This window comes from Pleurodeles waltl, chromosome 5 (genome assembly GCF_031143425.1).
Source record: "Pleurodeles waltl isolate 20211129_DDA chromosome 5, aPleWal1.hap1.20221129, whole genome shotgun sequence".
Taxonomy (NCBI): domain Eukaryota; kingdom Metazoa; phylum Chordata; class Amphibia; order Caudata; family Salamandridae; genus Pleurodeles; species Pleurodeles waltl.
In genome coordinates, this window is record NC_090444.1 from 283,222,695 (window position 1) to 283,244,634 (window position 21,940).

Sequence of the window (21,940 nt, forward strand, 5' to 3'; positions counted from 1 at the left end):
ACCAAAGTTGCCATGAAGCTTTAACTTTACTGCAAGAGGTCCTTGCACAATGGTTTATTTGTCAAAACTCATTCAGACTGTTTGAAATTGTAATATAAAATACAATGCGTGGTCAAGGGTGAGATGTTTGACAAATAGACTGATCATAAGGTCACAGTGTTATTACCAATGAATCATATTATTTTAGAAAAAATTAAATGAACACATAGCCAAATAATGATACTCCACCCATAGTGATGTCGTCTGTATTGTAACGAATTCTGGTTTATGTATCTAAAGTTAAAACTGGAGAACCCCTGAGATTAGCAATTTATTTCTTCACATTAACTGTGTTTTAATGAAATTACGGGGGTTTATTCAAACAATTCATAGTGCACCCTAAACAAAGTATTTTTCAGACAATTTGTATTTTTATGCTTTATTTCAGTCTTCTCCAACAAGTGGCTCATGGGCTACTTGTGGCTGTACAGCCATCTATAAGTAGCTCTCAAAAATAAAATTAAAGCTGATATTTGGGTGATAAATTATGTGGCATTGAGGATTGTAATTATTAATATTACTACCTTGGTTCCAAGGGCTTTGCAACTACGTCTGTTATTTATTACCCAGGTGGAGGTATTGCACATTGACAAAGCCTTTTTGCATTATTGTTGCCAGCTATCTTTAATGAACTGAGGTAATCTCTGATCGTGTCTTGTTTATAGCGGCCACTGGTGTAAGTGGATGTAAGGTGGTCACTATTACAACACTAATAATATGTGTAGCTCATGAAGATTTTTATTCAACATAAGTAGCTTTTATCACAAAAAGGTTGGAGACCCCGGTATATTAAAACCACATTATGCTCAAATGCCACTGTGTAAGGTGTATGGCTCATGCAGCTGGGGTTGGCCAGAGGTCCTGGACTTTGCCCAATGATGCTTGACCCTGCATATAACACCTGCTGTGCACGCCATAAGCCAGCCACCACTGTGCATAGTTTTTGCCCGTCAGCAGTAGTTGATGGGTAACTGGGCTGGGCCATTGTATCCCTTGCTCTTGGGTATACCTAGGGAGGAAGCCAGATATTTCTTCCCTGGTCCTGGTGAGTGGGCATTCTGTGTAAACCACCTGTGCCAGTGGAGGAGGCCTTCTGCCCGCCTTTTCACTCTTGTACATTGCAGGAGGGAAGTGTTGTCCCCGTGGGCAATGGAGTCGGGTGGGAGAGGAGACTAGGATATCCTCCTTGGCTGTGGCTGGGAAGGCGTGATTTAGTATACACGTACCCCACACGTTGACTGTGTGAATGGTCGTGCAACATCTTTCCTCCCAGCCCTTAGGCAAGGCAAGTCGCAGGCAGATGGAGTTAGCCCCTGGTCATGGCAGGGTGGGGAGAACAGGGGGAGGTTTGTGGAGAGAGGTATTTTCTTTTTTTCATCTCACCCATCTCTTTCGGAAGAGAGTTTCATAATACGTGAAATACGGCAGCATCAGCTCTCCTTTTTTCATAATATCATTTTGTTTTTTCTATGAGGTTTGCAAACGTTGGGAGGAAAAAAACACCTTTGAGTGTCCAGTCCCATTGCTCAGTCGTTTTGAAAAAAACATACAAAATGCGAAACATATACATAATATACATAATTTTACAGGCGCGCCGGGCTTTCCGATTTTACCTTGTTTCTCCAAAACAACAAACAGATGTTTGCTAAGCCAAGGAAAGACATGGAAGGATTGAAAGGTTTTTGTGTCGCCATCTGTTCAGCCCGCGCATCTCATATTATCAACTGAAAAACAATTGTAGAACCCCTCTCATAACTTCTGAACTGTTTGTCCGATGTGCCCTGAAAATGTGCTCTGAAATATTTTGTTCACCGAGTTTGATGCAGATTGGTCTAGGGGGGCAAAGTTAAAGGCCCAAAGATCAGATTTTGTTTCAAGTGAAGGGTCGGCCTTACCTACAGAGGTCCAGTCTCTCTTTCTCTCGCTCTGTCACTACATCCATGGGATAAAGTAACCCTCGCATTGCAGTATCAGGATATTGTAATTCACCAACGGGATCCGTGACCATATAGAGGAAAGAGGCCGAAGGTTAAGTTCCTTTCCAAGCTCATGGAACTCCAATCTGACTTCCAATATCCTGTTAATGTACAGCAGAGGGAATTTGAGTCATTATAATGCAAGATCGCATCCTCATCCTTCACACCAACTGCTTATATCACTGGTGTTGTGCTCTCCATGAGAAGGAGCTAGTACTGTTGGGTACATAAATATTGAACATAGAGCCTGTAGTGCAAACTTAAACACACCAAAACAGTTGGTAATTTGTTGCAAAAAGATATAAGAAGCAGTTTAAAACATAACAAATGTAGTAGATCTGAATACGTACAAACATGCAGAGATACCACCTTTCACTTCCCATGTCATGCTAAAAAAACAAAAATGTTGCTATTAATATCTCTTTCCTGTTGATCACTGTACATTTTAGAAAGAAAAATCAAAAGAATGAAAAGTATTTTTTTGTTTTTTGTCCAGTGTTTAAATTGCAGTTTATTGTCTGTAGCTTGTTTTTCACCTTGACTGCTGGCATGAGGCATTGTGGCGTCACAAATCACCTGTAATATGTGCTTTCATATGGGCAGCTATGCCATTTCTTTATTATAGGTGACTAGAAACGTCACCACTCGACTGTAATAAGTAAATCGGAGAGTATAAATTAGAGTTAATTAGAGATATTTAGCGCCTATTTACAAGTTTGGCCGGTGGCAGAGGTCGCATGCCAAACTCGTTAGGTCGGAAGACCACCAGTTCGGTCTTCCATCTGCTGGCCCTATTATGAAATGACCCACAACATTGACACCGGCTCGTAATTGAGCCGGTGGCAATGCTACGGTGCGTCGGGTGCGACAACACCAGTCGCTCTTTTCACTGCCTGTAGTTCAGGCAGTGAAAAGCACGACAGAGCTGCCCATGGGGGCCCCTGCCATTCCCATGCCAAACGCATGGGCAGTGCAGGGGTGCCCATGGGGACCCCTGCACCCTGTCTCCACCAGCCTTTGCATGGCGGTCGTAATGAGGGCCTTAGTGTACTTCCACCAAGGAATTCAGGTACATTTATAAAGTGCCACCACTTTTGTCTCAATCATTATCATTGAGCACTACTCATTGATCTAAATCATGCTTTTGTAAGGACATGTTTAAGCCAAGAGTTTTTAATAAAGTGGTACCAGGACCATTAAATCAAAATGTGCACCGCTGTCTTCTTCCTATCTACCAAGTGGACACTGTTCATAATATCACTACTTGCCTTGAATTGCACATGAAGGATGCCAAGTGTGATAACCTAAAAATTCCAAAATGGAAGGGTGATTACATCAAGGCACAGTTCCCTTCTCTAATGCAATTTTTCATCTAAATATAAACATTAGTCTCTTCTCACAGGCATCGATCATCCAACTTTTTTCAATTTGGTTGCAGAATTTCTCTTTAATCTCCAATGTGACTGTGGATGACAGTGTCTCTGGATTTCTCAATAAACTTTCTAGTCCCAAACTATATTTAGAGTTTCTGATCGAGACTTCTAACCGCAGATTCCTCACCTTAGAATATTCCCCAGACTTCAGACTGGATCTGGAAAATCTTGAGCAGTACCTCTACTTGCCAATAGATGGCATTGATAGGCACCACATTGGTGTAGTTGGAAGTGACGTGTGCATTGTCTATATAGGCACCACTCCTGCGCTACATCAGTTCCTTTCTTTTCACACCAACAGCCCAGACCTGGAGAGCAACCTCAGTAATTTGTACATTACTTTCTGATCCTTTTTGCCGACTTCTTTGAGCTTTGCTCCCAGTGTGCTAGATACATGTCCTCTAACAAACCCATGGCTTTTACGCCTTGTGGGAATTGTTCCACAGAGATGCCTGTTTCTGTTCCCCGCTGACCGTCTGTAGTGCCTAGGTCCGACCATGATTTCATGGCTTTCTCCAACTGTCAGTTGATGCACACAAAAGTGATTTAGAAGCGAGCCATAAAATGCCTACCGGCGCGGCGCAAGAAGGATCCACGTCATTCCTGATCCTGAGAAAGATCTAAGGCCCAGCCACAGTGTCTATCTTGAGATCTGTCATCTTTGAAGTCCAAGTCATCATCAAAGTCGGGTAAGTCAAAGAAGCCAATGAAGAACAAGTCCAAGTGTACTTCACCTCGATTTCATGCTTCAGGCCCCACATGTGGGACACAGTTGTGCAAGTGCTACCTATAGAATCGTAAGAGACCTGAGTCCAACTGAACTAGGCCATAATTGATGGCAGGAATGCAGGAAGGTTTTCTATCCAATGTGGTTGGACACCGCTGATTTGCTCAGCATGGGCTATCTCCTTCATGGCGGTTCTACGCCACCTTGACTAGCTTGGATCAACTTGCTTTTCAAGGGATGTCCAATTAGGTCTGACAGGACATGCCCTTCGGTGACTCTTGCCTGTTCCTTGGTAAGGCTGATTCACTGCTTGAGTAATTTAAGGAGAGTCACGCTACCACCAGATCTTTGGGTTCTTTCCTGATGCCATGCCAGACCACCTCTTTCGTCCCTTCAATGGCTACGGCAACAGTTCCTAGCGATGCCTACAGTACCAACCATACCCCCAAGGTCAACAGGCTTCCCAGCCTTTTTGTGGCTGTGATTGCAGCTCCCACATAGGATGTGGGAAACAAAACCAGCATGTTGTCCAATCCCCCACCCCTCCAACTGCCACAGCTTCTTTACCATACCCTCCACACATAACAGCCATGCTGTCAGTGACAGAATCAAGCACCATCTGCCCCAATGGCAAACAATAACATCAGGCAAGTGGGTACTTTAAATTGTTCAGCGGGGTTGCGCCCTGCCACTTCTGGAATCTGCACATCCCTTGCCACCTGTTCAAGATCAGCTGACAGAGGACCACCTCTCCTTGCTCCAGATGGAAGTGCAGGCTCTGTTGGCCAAAGAAGCTATTTAGAGGCTTTCAGCATCAGAAGAAGGTTGTGATTGCTATTCCCGCTACTTTCTAGTGCTGAAAAAAGATGGAGGCCTCTGCCATATCTTAGATATTTGCCATCTCGATGCCTTCCTCTGAAAAGAGAGGTTCAGATTGTTCACCCTGGCACAGGTCTTGTCTGCCCAAGATTCTGGGGATTATGGTAAAGTTGGACCTTCAGGGCACATACCTTCATATTTCCGTCCTGCAGGCCCACATGTGTTAGCTGTAGTGTACGGTGGGACAGGAGCATTTCCAGTTTGCTGTGCTCCCCTTTGTCCTCACCAGAGCCCCTCAGGTGTTCACGAGGACAAGCTCACCCCAGGCAGTCATCACCCACCTCCAAACTATGGTGTACTTTCTGAATTTGCTGGGGTTCACTGTCAACATGGCGAAGTCATGCCTGACCCCTTTTCAGACGCTCCCATTCATTGGAGATATTCTGGACATGGTACAGTTCCAAACCTCCCCACCGAAGTGGAGAGTCCAGGACATTCTGACTATAATCCCGGTGTTTCAACCTCTGTCCTGGAGTTTGGTGAAACTGGCTGTGAGGCTGCTAGGTCTGATGGCCTCCTGCTGCTGAAGCATGCGTGATGGCACATGAATGCTCTGCAGTGTAACCTGAAGTCTTAGTGGGCACAGCATCAGGGGAACCTCTCTGACTTGGTTGAGATTTTGCAGAAGACTGCAAAAGATCTGCAGTGGTGTGACTGGACCAGTGGCAGACCCCTCTGCCTTCTCCATCTGGAACTTACAGTGGTGACTGATGAATTGCTTCTGGGTTGGGGTGGCCATGTGGGAGAGGTGGAGATGAGAGGACTATTGTCCCTGCGAATTCCCAGCTCCACATCAGTTTTCTGAAGGTGATTGTATTGGCATTGAAAGCCTTCCTCCTCCTATCCATCAACAGAAGGCTGCTTCCGGTGTTCACAGACAACATTATCGCAATGTGGTATTGCAAAAGACAGGCCTGAGTAGGGTTGCGGACTTTGTCCCAGGAGGCCCTGCGCCTCTGGACCTGGCTGGAGTGACAGGGCATCTTCAGGTCATGCGGCACCTGCCGGGATTTCTGAACACCAGGGCAGACAAACTCAGCCACGATACCTTGCAGATCACAAATGGAGCCTACACCATGAGGTGGCGCAAGGTTTCTTCTGAAAATGAGGAGAACCTTGGCTTGGCCTGTTCACCACCTTCAAGAATGTGCAAAGTGAGCTTCTCTGCGCATTGCAGTATCCAAAGCAGCATTCGCTTTGGAACGTGTTTTGTTTAGACTGGAGCCCATTTCTCCTCTACACCTTTGCGCCGATACCGCTCCTACCCCAATTTCTACAGAAGATCAGGACCTACCCAGCCCAAGTCATCTTTGTGACTCCAGACTGGGCAAGGAGAGTTTGGTATCCCGAACTCCTGAGCATGAACATCTGTCCTCCAATGAGGCTGCCTCTCAGGCAGTACCTTCCGTTGCAGCAACTGGGAAGAGTACGATACCCAAACTTATGCACACTCCATCTTCATTTGTGGAGATTGAACAGTGACAATTTAATGTCTTTGAACTTCCTTCTGAGATCTTTGATGTCATTCTGGCAGCCAGGGGTCCTTTGTCAAACACTGTATATGCCTGCTACTGGAACAAATTTGTGGCTTGGGGCTCCTCCCATTGTGTTGACCCACTTTCTGCCCTCTTGTCTGAGGTTTTGCTGTTTGTACAGTCCTTAGTTTGGCACGGCCTTGCGCTGGGCACTGTTAATAGTTACCTTTCAGCCAGATCGGATTTTTTGTGGTTGCCAGACCACCTCTCGCTGTTCAAGTGACCTGTTGTCACCTGTTTTCTTAAAGGCTTGCAACATTTGTTCCCTCCTAACCCTTTCATCATGCCCCACTGGGACCTTAATCTGATCCAACATTACTCATGGCCTTCCCGTTCGAGTCCCTGCACAGTTGTCTGCTCAGACTTCGAACTCTCAGACTGCCTTCTTGGTGGCCATTACATTGGCTGGAGGGTCAGCGAGCTTTAGCCTCTTTCAGTTAATCCTCCATAGACCAGCTTTCACCCAGGCAAACAGATTTTTTGACATATGCCTCTTTTCTGCAGAAGTTGGTCACTCCCTTTCATGTCGTCCAGAACATTACGATGCAGCATTTTTTGCTCATCTCATCCTTCTGAGGAGGATGAGACTCCACTGCATGGACCCAAAGAGAGATCTCTTTTTCTGCATCGATCTTGCAAAAGGAAATCAGGTGGACAATGAGCTGTTCATTGAGATCACTGGAGCGAAAATGGGCAAGGCGGTGCAGAAACAGCCCGCCTCTCGCTGTATTGTACTTTGCAACAAGATCTGCTTTGCATTAGCTAAAAACATCTTCCTTAGGGGTAACAGGCCCATTCCACCAGTGCCAAGGCCACTACTACTGCATTAGCATGCCCGGTACCCGTCCTGGACATCTGTCAGGCTGCTATGTGGGAGTCCCTCCACATGCTCACAAAGCACTACTGCTTGGACAGTCCGATCCATCGTGACGGGCACTTGGCCCATTCGCCCCTCCAGAGCTTCTTGGTGTGAGCCATTCTCAGATCCACTTCTATTGAGGTATCGCTTGAGTACCTAAGTGAAGAATCTCTGGTTAGCCATCTCCATCAGAATAACAAATTAGTTACCTATAATTACGCTTCTTCTGGTAGAGACTCTGGCCCTCATTCTGACCTTGGCGGGCGGCGGAGGCCGCCCGCCAAAGTCCCGCCGTCAGGTTACCGTTCCGCGGTCGAAAGACCGCGGCGGTAATTCTGACATTCCCGCTGGGCTGGCGGGCGGCCGCCTTCAGGCCGCCCGCCAGCCCAGCGGGAAAGAGGCTTCCACGATGAAGCCGGCTCGGAATCGAGCCGGCGGAGTGAAAGCTGTGCGACGGGTGCAGTTGCACCCGTCGCGTATTTCACTGTCTGCGCAGCAGACAGTGAAATACATTTAGGGGCCCTCTTACGGGGGCCCCTGCAGTGCCCATGCCAGTGGCATGGGCACTGCAGGGGCCCCACGACCCCCCCTACCGCCATCCGGTTCCCGGCGGGTGGACCGCCGGGAACTGGATGGCGGTAGGGGGGGTCGGAATCCCCTCGGCGGCGCAGCTAGCTGCGCCGCCTTGGAGGATTCCAATGGGCGGCGGTACACTGGCGGGTGACCGCCAGTGTTGCCGGTCCGACCGCGGCTTTACCGCCGCGGTCGGAATGCCCATTGGAGCACCGCCGGCCTGTCGGCGGTGCTCCCGCGGTCCTCCAACCCGGCGGTCATGGACCGCCAGGGTTGGAATGACCACCTCTATCTCTCTGCAGACTCCTCACAACCCCTTCCATTCTCCATGTTCTACGAAATGGACTCCTCAACCTAACATCATGTTAGGTTCTGCAAACTGATCAAACAATTTAATGTGGCTGTGCGTTTTTGGCATGGAAATAGTAAAAAAAGAAACTGATTTCAGTGAGCTGGCTTGGCGCCTACATAGGTACTACGCACACCACATCCAAACTATACATTTCTGACACAGAGCTGATTGGTGCTACTTACAGGTGCACAGAGGTACTGCTCACGATTTTCCAGATCCAATCAGACATGTGGGGAATATTCTAAATTGAGGGTACTGCGATTAGATAGTCTCTACTAGAAAAATATTTACCAAAGGTTGAGTAATTTGTTCTTTAAACATATTCAAGCTGGGGGGCATGGTTTGGCCACAACAGGAGATGGCTGCTTGAAAGTTGGGCTCTGCACTCCTGAGGGTCGTGGGAGGCAGTGACAGGGCTTCCAATGCCGAGGGGGTGTCATCACCCATCACCTTCTCTGCTTCTGTTCCCGGGGAGTAACCTGAGCTCCTATCGCGGCCCCTGGGGACATAGGGGCTTAGACGCCCTGGCCACCCTAATAGCAGCTGCACACATGGGCCTACTGCCATACCAGGAGACATGGTCTGTCATACCAAGGGAGCCACACATAACATGTTCTGGCTGGGAGTGCTTGGAAAGCCCTCCTTGATGACATGCATCCAGGCCAGTACCCACCTACCGAAAAGGTGCCCCACCTACTGTCTGGCTGCCTCATCCTCACCTCCACCTGCCTAGCTAGACAGCCTGACTGCCATGTGGGGAGGCCTACCACCTGTGCGTCATGGGGCCTACAGTCTGGCTTGCTAGTAGCACGGGCATCAGGTGGCCCACCAGACACCACGAAGTGAGGCCAGAAACTTCCAATCCAGTTCCTGCATTGGTCCCACAGTCACCACATGGTGCCTTTCTCCCTGTCTCCTGGTCGCCCTCCACACAACCGATGTCAATGAAGCATAGCCCACCACACACCTCCGGGACATGCAGGCTGACCCCTGAATGTATTGTGCAGCCCGCCGTCATCCACAGCAGCTGGATGCTTGACCCCCGCTATGTTGCGGTAAGGCTGCTGTTCCTGCCTCCGGAACACCCCTCTCCCCCAATCATCTCAGTATACTAGGGGTCACTTCTGCACCTTAGGCCACCATTACCAAACTGCCCCGCTACCTGGCTTTGGATACCTCTTTCTCCTGCTGTCCACTTGCACTGGGGTGGCCCTGGTCATATCTGCGTAGTTTTTCCCCCTCCCTCAGATCCTGGACACTGCACAGCCCTCTCCTCCCAAATGACATGGTGAATGCCTCCAGCCATGGGGAGCGCTATGAACTGCCTTGGCCCACTTTCCACTGCCCCCTTACCTGGAAACCACACAACCATCCCTAGAGACCAGGGACCGCCTTCTGCGAGGAAACAGACCAACATGTTCCACATGCCCACGATTGAGGTGAGACCCCCGTGAACAGGCCATTCCACTGTGAGGCGAGAAGACGACCGGCAGCCTACCCCCAGTGAATAATAAACCTGGACACTCCACATTGCCAATGGCTCCCCGTGTCCTTGGTGCCTGCCGATGGATAGCTCTCAAACCCGGGGACTGCCCGCCCCCCGGGGATGCTTCAGATACCTCTCCTCCTGAAGACTTGACCTGGAGATGCTCTCTGCCAAGTCCTCCGCTGAGTTCTCTCTACAACTGCTCTTCTCGGAGACCATCGCACAGCATCCTACTATGGATGCCCAACAAACCTCGCCTGCCATGGAATCCTCCCCAGTACCTTACTGTCCGACACAAGAATCAACTATGGAGCGCATCTGGCAAGAATTCACAGCAGTTGGCTGCCATCTGGAAGGCATGGACACTAAAATATCTGATCTTGCGGCTGAGACCAAATCCACCCACACCAATATATAGCCAGCTTCCAGGACAGAGTGGAGGGAGTGGAGTGCAGACTTGCAGCTGTGAAAGACTGTCTCAGCATCGTCATGGACAGGGACCAGGAACTTTTATACTTGCCGGACAAACTCACTGATTTGGAGGAGTGGAGCCACAGGAACAATGTCCACATCTTTGGCTTCCTGGAGTATGATGAAGGGGCGGATGTCAAGGGCTTTCTCAAAGGCCTCCTTCCCTTACTCGTTGAAATCACCTTTTCCCCTCCATTGGAGCTCCTTTGGGCCCGTTGTCTGGGCCCTGTGCACCAGGTCTCACCTGCTTTCTCCATCATGAACAGGTGCAGCAACTCTTGACCACAGCCCAGACTCATGGCCCGTATGACTATAAAGGCCCCGAAATCTGCATAACTGCTGATTTCTTCTGGGAGACCAACAACGGGAGGAAGGTGTTTCTGGTCCTCTGGCCCCAGCTCCACAAGTTGGACATCAGATTCGGACTGTTCGAACCTGCCCATATGTGGATCATGAAAGACAGCAGGTCCAAGGACTGGTACAACCCAGATGTCTTATGTCTATTTTTGGATGGACTAGCAGAACATGATATGGAACTTGCTCCAGTGGACTAAGACGCTGCCTAATGCCCCTCCACAGCCTCCCTCCTGTGGCTCCGCATAGTGACTGGCCAAATTGCAGGGTGGCAGGGACATGGCCGTCAAGACAGTGGCAACCATCACAAATGAACAGGACCGGGATAAATCTTGGTCCCCATTGAAGCCTTCCAATCCAGATGGATAACCTGTACTCTCTGCTGCAGTGACTACTGCCTCCTTACATTGGCCTCCAAGTCCCAGATGGCTGAGTATACTGTGGAGGTTTGATTTTGTAAAATATTCCCATGTACCAGCTCTCTTGTCTGCATGTTTAATGAATGTCTTTATATACTGAATCCTGCCACGTTCTTAGATGCAATGTTTTTCATATCTGTGCATATGCATGCCTTTGTACTGTTCTATGATCTACAGTACTATAATGTTCTATGTTCTTAAATGGCATTATATGCAGGCCCTTGCTACCTATACTGCTTTGTTTTGCTCTTGCCCTGCCTCTGGATGATGCAGTTGCATGTCAGACTCCCATGGCCTCCACGCCTCTCTCAATCTCAATACCAATCCTTTGGCACCACGCAGCCCTGCCTGACCCCACACCCTCAGAAGGACATGGTTTGACCCGCTCAACTCTCCGGCTACCCAGTAACAGCCCCCTGGCCCTACTGTCGTCATCGGAAAGTATCCTCCTATTTACAAACAAAGCAGGTGGACGTGGCCCTATTACAGAAGACCCATGTCCCCCACCAGAAGTCTGAGAAAGCGCGCCAAGACTGGGAGGGGAGGGTGATTCATAGTAGCTGCCCGACAACAGAGGCGGAGGATCATGGCCTAACCAGAAGATGTGGAGTAGCAATCCTTATTTGCAGGTCCCTACCTGCCACCCTCCTTAAGACCTGGTCGGACCTATCATTGGAGAATGGACGATCTGCGTGAGCTTGGTGTACACCCCAACAGGTATTAAGTGCCCTTTCCTGCTCCAGCTCAACTGTCTTCTCACGGAAATTGAAGCCTCCCACTTTTTACTTGGGGGGGGAAACTGGCACGGGATGTTATGCTGTGCTGTACCGCACCAGCCCCCTGGATGTAGCCAATAATGTGGATAGGGTCATTCTGGTCGACTTACTCGCTGATCATGATCTGCTGGACCACTGGCGCCTCGTGCACCCGGAAGATCGGGAATACACCTTTTTATCCCCAGTGCATGGCACTCAGTCTAGGGTGGGCTACTTCCAGGTTTTTCATTGTGTAGTGGCTATTGCCTAGGACCACCAGAAACTGGATGCAGTGCTCTCCTACCACTTCCCCGTTCTGCTCTCCTTGGACCTAGGCCTTGTTTCACCAGGACGGAAGCTGTGGCATGTGAATGTACCCCGCTACTGCACTCCGCAGTAAGTGTCAGCTCGGATCCCACGTCAACACATCTCTGGAGGAAAACAATGGGCTGTATCCTCACACAGAGTAGTGTGGGCGGCTGTGAAGGTGACCATCTGGCGCCACCTGATGAGGGATGCAGCCCTGGCTAATGCTCAGAGGGTGGAGTGCCAGAGAGACCTGCAGGGTGAGATTGCAACCCTCATGTGCCTATACAACACACGGCCCTCCCTCCCCACTCACTGCCTCGAAAAGGCCCAAATGGACCTCAATGCTCTGTTGACGTCCAAAGCCAAATATGCCCTTTAGAGACTCAAAGGCAAAATATATGTTACTGTCCTCCCGGCAGGGCCATCTTCGCTATACAACAGGGACGAGACTGCACTATTCTCCACTAATCTGATTCTGCAGACCACAATGAAATCCTGGAGGCGAACCCATCGTCTCCTTGGAGTGGATCCCCTCGTTCATGAGCATGTACCCCTGTAGGGTAACGCCACCCTGAGTATAGTGGGGAAAGACTTCTATTGGGCACAATGGCACTTGGCAATCATTGTCAATCTGAGCCAAGTCATCGAGGGGGAGCGCCCTCAAATCCTTTATACAGCTACACAAGGAGTTTGACCTCCTGCCACAGCAATCGTGGAGATTCCTTTAATTGCGGCATTACCTCAACCGCTGTCTGAGAGTGCGCCCCTCCGGTTCTTGTTGGTTGTAGCCTATCTCAGTGCTTGGGGCCACTTCCAAGGGTGATGTCCGGCTTCTATAGCATTTTGACCTGCCACCTTTCCTCCTCCCCCTCTCCTCAGCACTCTGTGTGTCAAATGGCAGGCTCAGCTGCAGATGGACTACGAGGCAGAAGACTAGGCTGAACACTTGGAGGCATTCGACCAGGGTGGGAGAGAGGCATGATTGAAATTCTGCCTTTTCAAGGCACTGCATGATTGGCACTGGACACCAACGAAACTACAGGCGGCAGGCCTGCTGCCCTTTGCAAATTGCTGGTAACGCCCTGAGCCTAGGTGTGACATACTACACGTCCTTTGTGAGTGCCCGTATTTACGGCCCTGCTGGGATGCAATGGGGTCCACGCTAATGCAGACCCTGCCGATCAGGTCCCCTGTACTTTGATTTTCTTGCATGATGCCGCGAAACCCACAGACCTTTCACGCCCCCAGTGTTGCACTTTACACATGGCCCTCACCACAGCCAAGATATGCATACTTTGCCACTGGCGTTTCCCAGCACCCCCCACCCACGAAGAGTGGCTACTAGCAATGGTACTAGCCGCTTCACACAAATGAGTCTTACATAACCTCCAGGACCAAACTGAGGTCTTTCTTGCCTTGTCCTCCTCCACCTCCTCCTCCTCCTCCTTCTCCCATTTAGTGGCCTCCAGGGCGCACACCACCCCCGTTACTCCACGCAGCACCCTCTCTCCTAATGGTAGATTGTACAAGATGAGGGTCTTGCATTCGGATTCAGGCTTTATGATACAAACACATGCCTCTAATGGACCTATGCAAACCATCCTCTTCCTGCTGGTATGTACTGATTTCACTATAATTTTTTCTTTGCACTGTCATTTTCCCTTTATGTCCTTGCCCCCTATGCCCAATGTTTTTTTTTGAAATTCCAAAAAACGAATGTGAAACAAAAAACATATTTAAGGCAAGCGAGAATGATTGCTGCAGGCAGCCTTATTACATTTATGTAGGGTTTCTCTATAATGGATAAGACTCACCTTTGTCCACAGGTTTACCTAGAACATCCAGATCCGTGGTGCCAACTCTTAATCAATACCCTCGGTGCCTAGTTCCAGCAACAGTGGTGTTGAGGGAGTACTATTTGGTAGTGACAACAGGGACTTTGGAAAGTATTTCTTCCAAGACCTAGGAATGTGCTTTGAGTAGACAACTGGACACTTAAACGATTCTGACATTAAACCAATGGTTCTACTACCTCAAGCTTACCAAAGCATAGCACTGCTCCTCCTTGTGGAGTGAATGTGTGTTCTGCATTAATGCACTGGGAAACCCATCTTCCACCTCCATTATATCTAAGTCCAAGATAATCAAATACATGGCATTGTCCACCAGAGAACCCTCATAGTTAAAAAACATCTATACTGTCTTCGTAGCATTGACAAACGCAGTCTTTGATTTTATAAGGTTGCCTTGTAGGGTTTTCTGACTTTACAAATGATCTTTTGCATCCTCCCTTGTTAGTGAAAGCATGACTGCATCATTCGCCAAAGGTAAGATAAATATTATCTACAAAAATTAAGAGAGGTATCGACTTCCCTGCCATGTGTGGGGCATTATGTTACACTCTAAGCATCTCTCCATTACATCATTGAGTACCAGATTAAAAAGTGCAGGCATATATACTCATTAACAGGCGATTTAATAAATAAGTTCCATAAATCTTCAAAAGATTTTGGGGGTCATTCTGACCCTGGCCGGCGGCGGAAGCCGCCGGCCTGGCTGGAACCGCCAGAATACCGCTGCGCGGTCAAAAGACCGCCGCGGGTATTCTGGGTTTCCCGCTGGGCTGGCGGGTGACCGCCAGAAGGCCGCCCGCCAGCCCAGCGGGAAACACCCTTCCATGAGGATGCCGGCTCCGAATGGAACCGGCGGAGTGGAAGGGGTGCGACGGGTGCAGTTGCACCCGTCGCGATTTTCAGTGTCTGCATGGCAGACACTGAAAATCTTGGTGGGGCCCTGTTACGGGGGCCCCTGCAGTGCCCATGCCATTGGCTTGGGCACTGCAGGGGCCCCCAGGGGCCCCACGACACCCCATACCGCCATCCTGTGCCTGGCGGCCAAAACCGCCAGGAACAGGATGGCGGTATGGGGGTCGGAATCCCCATGGCGGTGCAGCAAGCTGCGCCGCCATGGAGGATTCCCCAGAGCAGCGGAAAACCGGCGGTACACCGCCGGTTTTCCGTTTCTGACCGCGGCTGTACCGCCGCGGTCAGAATGCCCAAGGGAGCACCGCCAGCCTGTTGGCGGTGCTCCCGTGGTCGTTGGCCCTGGCGGATTTTACCGCCAGGGTCAGAATGACCCCCTTTGTCTGGTAAATTGAGTAACATTGATCTGGTGGTGTCCCTGCAGTCCTTTTTATGGCTGGAACAATATCCGCACCTTTTCATGACTTGTGGTGCATTGGATGATAGAACTTCTTTAGCTATCTGAGGAATATAAGGTGCCAAAAATGTTTACATTAAAAAGTCTGCAGGCACTTTGTCCCCACATGTGCCTCGGTGTACACTAGGCTTTTAACATTAAATAAACGTATTCAGTGTGAGCAAGTTGATCATAGTCACGAGACATACATTATCCATTTTTCCATCCTGTGCATTTGACAGGAAAGCATTCAAACTAGTAAGTAAAGCTCTGAGAAATCATCAAACTGTTGTAGACTGTCTGTAGATGAAGACATCTCTTCTTTATTCCAGCAGACCCCTTAGCTAATGTCTTCCGAAACCTCTTGTGACAATGGTTTTAGTTGCTCCCATTAACATTTCCCAGTTTACTTCTCCCTACTTCAACTTTCACTCTCAGCATCAGCTTTTTATAATTAGGTCTTCTTGCTATCACTTCACACCAATCATTCCTTTGGTCCTTGGTAGCCTTCAGCAACACTAACCTTGCTCTCTTATGCTCTGTCATACCACTAATGTTTTCTCATATAATTTTTTAATTTTCTCACAGGTTTAGTGAGTTTTAATCTTAGAGTCTCCCTTATCTGGTCATGTGATCTCAAAATGTTGCTTGATGAAGACTTTCTTTCTCCAACATCAGTTTTGGAGGCCACACCACTACCATTAATGTCTGGTTACAGATTGTCCATGCCGAAAGTAGCCCATTTTATTGCCCTATAACCATAGGTTTGAGACCAGCAGAGACTCTTGGTCTTGATGACGTACATTTGTTATTTGGGAGTTGAAGTGATAAAACTCACACATCAATATCATTCTTTAATCTATAATCTAGTCTTAACCCAGATGTCATCTACTGAGGACCAACAGATCATATTAACTAAAATATAGTTGGTATGATGGCACTATTCAGATTAGATAGTCTTGCTGGAATATCTGATCTAATTTGGCCAGTACTTGCTCCTCTTAAAAAGTCGACTAGGTATGTTGATTTACTTATTCTTTCCTAGCTACTGAATTTCTCTTAGGAGATGCTACTTGGTACGGTAGTATATTACATAATATACTCTGGACATACCTCTTCAAAGGTCCATGGCAATAGCTCCAAATGGATATTAAAGTCACATACGAAAAGCACAAGATCATTCTCTTTGGGCCCTAATAGATCATAACTCTGACTAATTAAGTTTTGCAGTTTTAATGGCAGGGACTTCTGTTTGCCAGGACTAGCTTCTTGCCTTAAACTTAAATTCTATATACTGCAAATCTGTACTCTCTGTCAGGGTTAATTGGCCATCAACCTCCAGAAATACTGATGTCAGTATTATTAGCACAGTAGCTGGATGGCCTCTTTCATTCTATATTGCAACTGTGTCATACACCTACGTGCCAGGTTTCCTGCAAACAAGAGATACCATATCTTCTAATGAGTTACCCAATCATAGTCTCATATCTTTACATCAGTGGGTGCTATATTCTAAGATAATATCCTAACTCCGGCTTGGCTCTCTTGGAGTGTTCAGTCACATAGGTGAAATTACACGGGACACATCCGGTCAAGTCAACTGTGTCTGAACAGGAGGAAGGAAACAAAGCAATTGTTATACTATTGGTTGTAGCTATTCAACTACTAGGTAGGATAAATGGCACTGACCACTTGAAGTAGGCACCCTTTGATTGGATACATCACTCCCAACAGCTGGTAAATCTAGCACGGGCCTCCTATTTCCTATTAACTGTGGACATATGCTTATTGACATTTACTGGGAGAATTCTAATTTCTCTTAGGTAACAGTTGAATCCCACTGGTTAACAATAGTGACCTGCCATGTTTGCACTTTTGCCTCAATTCTCATCTTATTCTGAACAATGGGTTCCTTTATGTGTAATGGCTAGCACAATGCAAGGAGGTACATTCAAGGTGACTAAATCATCTCACACATGTCTATTAACCAGATATAGTCTAACGATATCCTTTTCTAACATATTCTGATGCAATTCTCTCAGTATATAATATAGCCTACTTAACGGATGAATAAGCGCCCTTCATCTTTCTTAACTAGTGTGCCACTTTGTAGACCAATGAGTTCCTGTTTTCCTGTTACCATGAATTAGCTGTGGAACATCTGCCATGAGAATCTAATAACCGCTGGAGGGTTAATTTCTTCCTAGGTTTTAATTTCATCTTCTACACATACTTTCTATCCGTTCATATTTTCATTCAAGTCTCCTTTGATAGGCATTAGATCACCAGTGCTTGCTATCAAAACACTTGTCTAAGACTTGTTAATGGGCTTTTTCACTCCTAATCGTGGCAAGCAAAACAAGATGATTTTCAGAACTTGTTTTATCGACTAGGCTAAAAGAATGACTAACTCCTTGTTAGAACCACTTTCAGAGGGCTACTGGGCCCAACAGTGGTGGTGGTTGAGGCCTTTTATTTCTGAAGTCCCCGGACCCAACCTAATGTGAATCATACTCATCTGGGCCAAGTATCCCCTTCTGTGATTGACTCTCAGTGGCAGCTGTGGTTGAGCAGTCAAAGTTTCCTTAGGTGGGATGTAGATACAGTTCACTGAACTGTTGTAGAGGAAATGAGATATGAAAAAATTGTGCTAAATCATACACTGGTAGAAAATTATATAAAATCATATGTGGTGAAAGAACAGTGTAGGCCTAAACCTTTCGTTAATGCCAGAGAGGTGAAGAGTTCACTTGAAAACAGAATGCATGTCCACGTTACTTAGAAGAGGGATGGTGTTGATGCTCTCCGTTGCACATCTGAAGACACTCTGAAAGTCAAAATATTTCTAATTGATCACTGCAGAGGGTGCCATCCTGGTCAGGAAAACCCAACCACCATGGGTTTTAAAAGTACACAAGAACACAAATGGAACTAAAACAAAAGAACCACCTATGTTAAGTGTTGTAGATACAAAATGCAAGAAAAAGTTAACAGGATCAAGGCACTCCACAAACAATAATGCGTCAAAAGTAAAATGAAGTTGCTGGAAATGTTTTATTCCTTTTGAAGATGGAGATGAAAAGTGTTCAGTGGGTATAAATGTCCATAAATGATACAACAGAAATCAGCCAACACGAGTTTCGTCCTATTGGACTTTTTCAAGGCTCAGATACTATGATACGGACCAACAAATGTCAGTGAAAAATGTCTGTCAAATTTTCAGCCAAGTCGTCACTAAACTCAAAGGAAGTAGAGTGTTCCAGTGAAAAGTGATAAATGATGTTGAAAGGAATGATGATTTTTCCAAATTGTAGAAAGATACGTTCAGTTTAACCTCATAAATGAGAAGGAAAAACACTATAGGATTGTAACTGGACACATATCTGAATGTAAACCCGTCCTAAACTCCGGAGCGGGAAGTGGCTAGAAAGTCCGGTCGCGTGGAGCGCGTAATAACGCTGCCGAAATGTGTGCAATTTTTCGGCATTCAGATATGTGTCCAGAGCAATAACATGCACACACAAATACATTTGCATTCAAGAATACTAAGTTAGTTTGTTAAGCATTGTTAATTGTTGAAATAAAGACTGTGTAAGAAATAGGTTAAAGGTTTAAAGGGTCATAGGTTATCTGATTTTGCAACAAGTTTGTAATTTCTAAACCTACTGATTAACCTTTTGTAATTGTTGGTACTGCTATATAAGTGGTGGCCTGTGAACCAGCAAACTGAGACTAGCTGTCTACCCGTGTGTGAATAGCTACTCTTCCTGCCGCAACAGTAAAAAGCTGTGTTTTACCTTGCCAAGAGGAGTCCTGTCTTTTCTTTATCTTGGGTTTCTCCACATCATTTGCCGAGCTCACCTGGGAGTCCCTTTTTGCCCTCAACTGACTGCTGTCACTGGAATACCACCTACCCCCCAATGCATAGAACTTTGTGCATCTCTGATGAGGTAAGCAGACACTGTGTTCTCTCTAAAGCTCTGCCAATTCAAGGGGGTTGGTAAAGATCAAATGATTTACATCTTTGAAGGTGGGGACAGAGGGGGACTTTGTTCCATGTTTTGCATATATTGTATGTCTTGTCTCTCTGGCAATGGTAAACACAGACGTAATCTTGGTATAGGGACATAAGGGTATCACATGCAAGATTGTGTAAAAGTGTTGCACAATATTAAGTTAAAGGTGCTGCATAGCCGGTAAAGTGTTTATCCCAATCTAACAAATAGAAGTGGTCAATGTGGGTGATTCAAAGTTAGGTTTCCAATATGTGTTCCAATATTTGACATAGAGGGGCGGCTTAAAAGGCAATTTCGCTAAACATTACCTCCAAATATGATCTGAACTCTTGAATTACCGTCCTGGACCTAATGTTCAGAAGTCACTCCATGGTCTATAATACACATGGTTTGAGAGTTATCCTCTCTTGAAGTGCGGATGGAAGTGACCAGTTGATACTGACAGTATTTACTGTTTAGGGTTAGAACAACTGTGATTCACATGTAGCAGTAGTTGAAGTGTTCATATTTTTTAAATGTTGATGATGAGTGCGTTTGTATGCTAATATTGCAATAGTTATTATGATGTATAATGCTTAATATTTGACTAAGAAGACTAATTGACATATGTCTTGTTTGTAAGGACTAGTGTAAAAATGTTAAAGGACACATATTGAGCAGATAGATAAAAATTAAAATTGCAAAAGTTGTTAGAAATACGGAGGGATTATGGAGACTCCTTTAGAGCATATGCAAAAAACCGTACAAGGTGACCAGAAAAAATTATAGAAATATTGTCAGGAGTGGTTTAAGACTACTTGGAAGCATACATATCCCTGGCCAAAGGAAGGGACATTTGATGAAAAAATATTACAACAAATTGTGACACACTTTAAGAGCAAATATGTAGGAGCTAAATTGCAGAAGCGAGAAATCGCTTTAGCTCTATAGTGAGTTTTTTGTGAGAAACCTAATAACTTTTCAAATGTTGGTACCCCTAGTAACGCGTCCGCTCCCCCACCTCCTTATGACTCAATGAGTACTTCCACTAAGACACCTGGGTGGTCATTACAACCCTGCCGGTCGGTGTTAAAGCGGCGGTAAAACCGCCAACAGGCCGGCGGGTAAAAAAATGGAATTACGACCGTGGTGGACACCGCCAACATAGACAGCCACTTTAACACTCCGAACGCCACGGCGGTACAAACAAACACCGCGGCGGTAACCGCCAACAGACAGGCGGAGGACAATGTACCGCCCACACTATTACAACCCACCAATCTGCCACCTTTTCCGGGGCGGATTCACCGCGAACAAAAACACGGCGGAAACAGGACTTCAAAGGGAAAACGCTCACCTCTACACACCCCAAGAGGAACCAGGACGCCATGGAACCGGAGCTCCAAATTCTGCCAGCCTTTATCTTCCTGCTCCTCTACCAGGAGCACGAACGCCGGCGGCGAAGACAACGGTGAGTACTGCACCTACGACACAGGGGAGGGGGGATGGGAAAAAACAGTGACACACACACGCAACATGCAAACCCCCCACCCACTACAACACACACCCAAGTACATGTTGATACATCACAGTTAAACCCCCCAACCCCTCCTCTCGGAAGAATGCAAGGACAAAAGGAAATGAGTCGATTAATTGTGATATCTTCAAAGACATGAATCAAAAATGTATACAAATATATACAGTTATACTATATACAATTATATACACCAAGAACACAAGCCCAAGGGATTCCACCATCATAGTCCGTGGATCACTGGGCCCAAAAGGCATGGGCGAGGCCCACACAAGATACCCGAACAAGACCGAGAGAACACTGCTGGGGCATCAGTTGGAAATAAAACAGGCACCTCAGGGGGAAGGGAAGGGGGGGGCACCTCAGCCAGTTGAGTGCATGACGCCAGATCCACGAGGGGGCTCCATGCCCACAGTGCAATCATGGGGAGTGCAAAGCCACAGTCTCTCAAGTCTCTACAGCGGGTGGTTTGTCCACTGTTCAATCCTGGGGAGTGCAAAGCCACAGTCTCTCAAGTCTCACAAGTGGGTGGTTTGCCCACTGTTCAATCCTGGGGAGTGCAAAGCCACAGTCTCTCAAGTCTCTACAGTGGGTGGTTTGCCCACTGTTCAATCCTGGGAAGTGCAAAGCCACAGTCTCTCATAACATTCTCCACTGGTTCTGGAGGGGGCTTTGTGTCCAGAGTGCTTCATCCTGCCAAGGACAGAGGTAGTGGATGTAAATCTCCACTGGTTCTGGAGGGGGCTTTGTGCCCAGAGTGCTTCATCCTGCCAAGGACTGAGGTAGTGGATGTCTTTCTCCACTGGTTCTGGAGGGGGCTTGGTGCCCAGAGTGCTTGATCCTGCTCGTGGCAGTCTCAGTAGCGTCACAGCTTTTGGCGCTCATTGTCCTGCGGTGCTGGTGGCGGCGGTGTCCTGTTCAGCGGTGCTTGTGGCGGTCTTGTCCTGTTCAGCAGTGCTGGTGGCGGTGGTGTCCTTGGCAGCAGTGCTTGTGGCGGCGGTGTTCTTGGCAGCGGTTCTGCTGGTGGCGGTCTTGTCCTGTTCAGC